Below are 7,878 nucleotides of genomic sequence, written 5' to 3'. Positions count from 1 at the left end.
GAGAACCCAGCCTGGTATATGGTGGACTTGGCAAGACCCAGGCCAGCTGGGAGACTCTGTCACCAAACCCCTCACCCTCACCCCCACCCCCACTCCAAAAAAACCTTGGGAGGCAGAGGCAGGCGGATCTCTGAGTTTGAGACTAGCCTGATTTACTGAGTTTCAAATACTAAACCAAAAACCTAGATTTGTGAGATTTTGCTTTATTTTTGGCTAAAGCTAGATGAGGTAATTTTTCTGAAATTAATATTTTTGTGCTTCTCATTTACTTCATTTTTAATGTAATGTCATTATATTATTGTCTTAAGGTTTTTGATATTCATATCAGATGATGGGAAGAACAAGGCTTAGGTCTAAGCCACGTGGCCTCAAGCAAGTCCACCTGACTGAATGATGAGATCAGTAGACAGAAAGTACAGCAGTCCTGTTGTAAACCGCCGGAACACCCTGGTGTTTGGCTTTATGGTTTCGGCTTGGTAAGGTTACTGGTAAGAAATTTCCTTGAGCCAAAGAATAATTCATTGTTAATAAAGGGTGGCACGATTTCATCACGTAATCAGGACTCTGGAGCCTGTGTGTATTGGTTCGGCCTATTATCTCCACAGTGGCATTCACACACTCAGACTGAAGCCACAACATACTAGTCACTGTGAAAGGGGGAAAGCGGGCGGGGAAACAGGAGACATTTTCTGGTTAACAGGGTGAAGATTCAGTTCCTTCTTTATGAGGAAGGAAGGCGGCTGTGGGAGTGGCTGTCAATAAGGCACTTGTCTCCTGAGTGTGAGGACCTGAGTTGGGCCCGCAGAATGCACATAGTAAGGTATGATGGCGATGTGCACTTGCAATTCCAACAGTGGCAAGACAGACAGGCGGGTCCCTGGAGCTCACGGCCCATTCATTAGTCTAGTCATAAAGTTCTGGGCCAATGAGAACCCGTCTCCAGTGAGAGCCTGAGGAACAGCCTCCATTGTTCTCTGAACTCCACATCCAAGTGCACTGGTTCCATGGGAAAAAGAGGACCAGGAGAGATGGGGGAGGGCCATGTGGAAGGAGGGTGAATGTTACAGAATTTTTAGGGTCCTCACTACCTAGACCAGGCTGGCCTCTCACCCACAGCGATCTGCCTGCCTCTGCCTCCCAATTGCTGGGATTCAATGCATGTATCACCTTGTCCAGCTAAAATAAATAATTTAGCCCTTCGTCTTCTTGCTTCTATCTCTAAGATCCTTGTAAACAGGCTCTGGTACATGTACTGTGCTGGAAACGGAAACCCACGCGATAGAGGTGTAGAGCTATGTGTGAATCTTCTTTGTTACACAAATAAAGTGTATTCAATAAACACTAGTTTGCTGAAGTAGGAATACGTGAAAGACAAAGGGGCCCCAAACATAAGGAGCTTTCAGGCACCCCACCTCCAGGTATGTTCTTTCAGACTTAATTCCTTGGCCCAGTAGATGCTTCGGAGGAACTAAGTTACTGCAAAGTATTGGACTCGTGACAGGCATTAGCCAAGACAGGTTGAATTATTTCACACAAGGTTACTCTTTACCTCGGGCACCCTTTATGGTAGCAATTACTGCAGGATTTTTGTGGGAGGATTTATAAGTCAAGGATTTTTTAACTTTTTTTTTTTTTTTAAAATGAGATTCCATTATGTTGCCCAGGTTGGCTGACAACTTCAGGGCTCAATTGATCCTTCCAAGCCTCTGAGCAGCGTGGACTCTAGACAAGCACACCACACCTGGGAAGGCTCTTAGTTCTAGTTCGCAGAGACTAAAGCTGGCTGGCTTACAGGGGAAGAATGTGTCACCATCTACTGTACGTCTTACAGAGCGGCAGAAGGTGGTGGAGAACGGAGGCCCAGGCCACCCAGGAGGATGGATGTCGGAAGTCACATCTGTAAGCCACCGTGTGAGAAAAGCTCCGAGTCTCCTGCGTGTCAAGTGCATCATCAGCCCTACCATCCTCAGTGCTGGACGTTTGCACAGCTCAGATTCAGAATGCGATGCGGCCCGGTGGAGTCCAGGTCCTGTGCCATGCTCTGGGTGCAAGAGAGCTCGGTAGCTAGGGCTCTGGGTGCAAGGGAGCTCAGTAGTCAGGGCCTCTTTAGCTTCAGTAGGTGTGCTGAGGATCTTGCTGACACTCGTGGGGAGCACTTCCAAAGCATGGAGCAGTTGGATGCCAAAGAACAAAACAATACTGGCTGTTCTATTTGTTAGGAATTTATCTTCTTTTTTATAAATTATTTTTACATTGATTGAGTGGTTGATTGATTGATTGGGTGTGTGTTTCACAGAATGCGTGTCACAGCACACATGTGGAAAGTCACTTCCAGAAGTAGGTTCTTTCCTTACACCACTACCAGCCCCCTAAAACTGAAAGCAAAGGTATGTAGGAATTAAACCACAATTAAAAGAAATATGGGTTGTTTTGTTTTGTTTTGTTTTGTTGTTGTTGTTTGTTTTTTCCAGACAGGGTTTCTCTGTGCAGCCCTGACTGTCCTGGAACTCACTCTGTAGACCAGGCTGGCCTTGAACTCACAGAGATCCACCTGCTTCTGCCTCCGGAGTGCTGGGACTAAAGGCACTCGCCACCATTTCTGGCACCTTTACTGTTTTATTTAAGTGAGTACAGATGTTCACCAAAACAAATGTGCAACAATAGCAAGTTTTACTCATAATAACTCCAAGTTGGCAATAACTTAGCTACCCGTCAACAGTAGATCCATGAAAATGAGAAATAAATTGAGCTAAAACTACGTAACAAACATGAACTTCTATTACACAGACTGTGCATATTTGTCCGAGAGTAGTGTGGTCTCAACAAGAGCTGGAGGAGGGCATTCTGCACAACTCACTTTATAGAAAGCCTAAAACATGGCAACCAGAGGAAGAGGAGCAAAAGAGGGTCGTAGACTGCGGACGTAATCAAAGTGCATTATTATACACGTGTGAAAATGTAATAGTGAAAATGACCATCTTGTCCAATTAATATATGCTAATATTAAAAAAGAAAAAGAGGCCAAGCATAGTGGCATGCACCTTTAATCCCAAGCACTCTGGAGGTAGGAGGCAGAGGCAGGTGGATTTCTGTGAGTTCTAAACTAGCCTCATCTACATAGAGTTCCACACTAGCCAGGGTCTCAAAAAAAAAAAAAAAAAAACACAAAACAAAAAACCCAGAAGAAAAGAAGGGGCAGAACTAATCGGGGGTGACTTAAGTCAGCGTAGTGGGGGAGCAGGCACTTAATGATGTAAAGATGTAGATGTTCATTGTATAGCACTAAAAATCTTATTTTAAAAATGTAAGCCTGCAAGGGACTGGAGAGGTGGCTCAGTGGTTATAGTACTTGCCACAAGCATGAAGACTAGCTTCAGACCCTCCCCGCCAGAACCAATGAAATGCTGGGTGGGCATGGTGACCTGTCTGTAGTTCCAGCCTCTGAGGGTAGAGACAGTGGCTCCCCAGAGCAAGCTGGCTGTCAAGAGTACCCAGAGAGGTAAGCTCTGAGCTTGTTGAGAAACCCGTCCTCAACGAATAAGATGAAATGGAGGACAATTCCTGACATCAAAATCAGGTCTTCACATGCAAGCACACCTACCCACACACATGGGCCCACAGGTACATACAAGCACATACATACATATGCACAACACACAGACATACCCATACACACATATGCACACAACACACACACACACACACACACACACACACACACACACACACACACACACACCCCCCAAACAAATCTAAAGCTGTAGTCAATGACTGCTAGGGTCAGAGAGTCACAGGGATGTAGCCACTGGTAAGCTGACCTTGCTCGAGTAAATAAGCCCTCCCCTAACTAGGAGCAGGAGGAATTCTCCTGCAAAGGAGAACAGATAAAGGAACAGAACATGAGGGGCAGTGGTTGGTGGCACATAACTTTAATCCCAGCACTCCGGAGGCAGAGCCAGGTGGAACTCTGTGAGTTCAAGGCCAGCCTGGTCTACAGAGCGAGTTCCAGGACAGCCAGAGCTACACAGAGAAACCCTGTTTTGAAAAACAATCAAACAAAAGAGAAACATGAAAGTAGGAAAGGGACCTGTTGGGAAAAAGTAGGGGCTTGGAGAGAGGCAGAAGAAGATTAGGAAGGATAATTAGGGGATATGATCACAGTACATTATATATAATGAAACAGAAAACTCCAGAAACAGAATTTATAACTTAAAAAACAAACAGCCAGCGGTGGTGGCACACGCCTCTAATCCCAGTACTCGGGAGGCAGAGGCAGGTGGATCTCTAAGTTTGAGGTCAGCCTGGTCTACAGAGTGAGTTCCAGAGCATCCAGGGCTACACAGAGAAACCCTGTCTCAACAAAAAACAAAAACAAAAAAGAGAAAGAAAAAAAACAAAAACAAAACGCAAACAAACAAACAAAAACTGAAGCTGAGCAGGATGCCTGTGATGCCTTCACTTGGGAAGTGGAGACAGGAAGATCAGGAGTTCCGCACTGTCCTCAGCTACACAGTAAGTTCAAAGCCAGCCTGGGCTACACAGGACCCTGTCTCAACCCCCCACAGAATCTGTTTAATCAGAATAGGGGCTTCACCCTAGAAGGCTTTTTCTGAGAAGAGGCATTAAGGAAATAGGGAGACCTCTGATTGGGTTAATTTGAATATATATGTATTTTCAAAAATTCATTCAGCTACACCTTCAAAATCAGTGCTATTTATTATACATGTATTTTACCTCAGTTTGAGTGTGTATGGTGTGTGTGTGTGTGTGTGTGTGTGTGTGTGTGTGTGTGTGTGTACAGGTCTGCAAGTGTGTGCTCGTGCATATGGAAGCCAGAAGGCAACCCGTGGGTGTCGTTCCCCGGGAGCTATCCACTTGTTGTAAGCAGTCTATCATTGGCCGGAGCTCCCTGGTTAGATTAGCACCACTAGGTGTTGAAGTGAGTTCTGGAGATTGAACTGAGGTCCTCACATCTGCATAGCAAGCTCTTAACTAAGAGAGCCATCTCTCCAGCTCCATCTCTTAATTTTTTTTTTTTTTGGTTTTTCGAGACAGGGTTTCTCTGTGTAGCTTTGCGCCTTTCCTGGAACTCGCTTTGGAGACCAGGCTGGCCTCGAACTCACAGAGATCCGCCTGGCTCTGCCTCCCGAGTGCTGGGATTAAAGGCGTGCGCCACCACCGCCCGGCCTAATTTTTTAACAATTATATACATTTGGAAAAAAGCATGTTACCAGGTTTGTTTGTTTGGTTGGTTTCGGGTTTTTTTTTTTTTTAAGATAAGGTTTCTCTGTGCAGCCCTGGCTGTCCTGGAACTCGCTCTGTGGACCAGGCTGGCCTGGAACTCAGAGATCCACCTGCCTCTGCCTCCAGAGTGCACACATATGTGCAGGCAAAACACCCAGACACATAAAGTCAAAATAAGTTCCCCCCCCTTTTTTTAAATAGAAAGATCAAAGTAAATTTAGAAAAATAATCATTTCATAACCTGGAAATTGCCTGTAGTGCTCTCATGATTGTTTTTAATTGCTATTTTGTTTTTAAGTTTGAATACAAAATAAGGAGCTTCATTTACTGAGTTGTGGCTTGGGCAGCACAACAATCTGATAATTGTTGGTTTCATGAGTCGTATCTGAAACTTGCTCCTGCGTGTGCGTGAGACTCTGAACCTGACCTCACAAACGAGACGGCAAGTTACAACAGCCTTCTCTCCTTTGTCTCCACGAGCAGTCCTGAGCAGCGACAAAGATGGTTTATACCCCCTTTAACACGTTTATCCTGACACATGGATGCTGAGGGTTCCTCCCTGGGTTTGAGGCAGGAGGCTGCAGAATGAGTCACAGGTGAGGAAAATGTTGTTTGTTAACGAAGTGTGAAATATTCAGCCCTGTTCTATTTAAACGTTTCTTGTGACCTGAAAGCCTGCCAGTGTTGTTAAGATTCAAGGGGACTCTAGGGACTTTGATTGCCACAGGGCAAACCTAAGTCGAGCCATGGGAAAAGCTATTCAGAACCCCCACCTCCATGCCTGCCATGTGACTCAGCACCGGGTGCCACCGGGGAACTGGAAAGGGCTGCGGTTCATGTAATTGCTGGTGACAGCCGGGGATTTTCTTAGAAACACCGTGGAGTAGCCATTGACATCCAAAAAGATTGCACGCGTGCTGCAGAAACAGCGAAGATAACTGATATCAATATGTCTTAGGTCCACAAACCATCCGTGAGCGACTACTGGGCGCTTGGTTATTTCTTGATGTTTACCTTATCCTCGAGATGGGAAGCTGGTACTGAAAACATTCCTGCTCCTGGGCTGGTGGTGAGCGCTTGCCTGGTGTACAAAGGAAGGAAGGACGGGAGGGAGAGAGGGAAGAGCCTGGGAATGGCTCCGTGGGTAAGAGTACTTGTTTTGTAAGTGTGAGGACCTGAGTTTGGATCCTCAGTACCCTGTAAAAAGCCTAACATGCCTTTGGCTTCTTGCCTGTAACCCCACTACTGGGTGCTTGGGAGGGAAATGAAGACTGTGATCACTGCTGAAGCCTGCTGGTGGGCTCCAGGTTCAGTGAAGAGGCCCTTCTCAAGCAATATGGTGAGGAGTGATAGAGGATATCCCATGTTCCCCTCTGGCCTCCACATGCATACAAACCGGTGCCTACACCTGCACACACACACACACACACACACACACACACACACACACACACACACACAAAAAGAAAGCTATTTCTTCTTCTTTGTGACATTCATCAGCCATTCATGAAGGTTCCAACTTCTTCACATCTTGTTTTATTTGTTTGTTTGAGGCAGAGCCTCAGGTAGCCCAGGCTGACCTTGAAGTTGGTATGTAGCTAACAATGACCTTAAACTCCTGATCCTCCTGCCCAGACCCACTGAGTACTAGCATTACCTAGGATTGCCAGCATGCCACCATAACACTTGGCCAATTTCTCAAATGTTTACCAGCATTTTTTCTTTCCCTCCTTTCTTGTGTTTTTAGTAACAGTCATCCTAGTATATGTGGAGTGCTCTAGCATTGTGGTCTTGATTTGTATTTCTCTAAGGCTGTTGACCATACATCTATCTTCTTTGAAGAAATACCTATTTAAGTCCTTTGTGCCTCCCTCACTCCTGGTTTTTCCGAGACAGGGTTTCCCAGTGTATCCCTGGCTGTCCTAGAACTCTAGACCAGGCTGGCCTTGAACTCAGAGACATCTACCAGCATCTGCCTCCTGGATGCTGGGATTAAAGGTGTGCGCCACCACATAACAGCCCTTTGTGCCTTTTTTAATTAGGCTGTTTTTTGGTTACAGAGTTGTGGATGGAAATTTTCCTACGTCCTGCAGCTATTCAGTCCCAAATAAACACATAGAGGCTTATATTAATTACAAACTGTTCGGTCTATGGCTCAGGCTTATTGTTAGCTAGCTCTGGCATCTTAAATGAACCCATTTCTATTCATCTATATTTTACCAGGTGGCCATGGTATAATCGGTCTGCTGACATCTTGTTCCTTGGGCAGCTGGATGGCATCTGCCCTGACTCCACCCTCTTCTCCCTGTATCTCTCTTGAATTTCCTGCCTGTCTCTTATCCTGTCTTACCATAGGCCAAAGCAGCTTTATTTACTAACCAATAGTAGCAACACAGATTCACAGCGTACAGAAAGACCGTCCCACGGCACAGAGTTCCTTTCTATGTTTTAGATTTGATTTAGAAATATATGTTTGTTTGCATGTTTGTTTGTTTCTAGTGGTGGAACTGTTATGGAATAGTCTTTTTTGTACACTGTGAAGACGTGTTCCTCTCATTGGTTTAATAAAGAGCTAATGGCCAATAGCTAGGCAGGAAGAGGTTGTGGGCAGGAAAAAAGAGAGCACAGGGATGA

The sequence above is a fragment of the Peromyscus californicus genome, unplaced genomic scaffold (genome assembly GCF_007827085.1).
Source record: "Peromyscus californicus insignis strain IS unplaced genomic scaffold, ASM782708v3 Scaffold_18__1_contigs__length_77618521, whole genome shotgun sequence".
Lineage (NCBI taxonomy): Eukaryota > Metazoa > Chordata > Mammalia > Rodentia > Cricetidae > Peromyscus > Peromyscus californicus.
The sequence above is the reverse complement of the archived record's forward strand: the minus strand, read 5'-3'. Positions refer to the sequence as shown.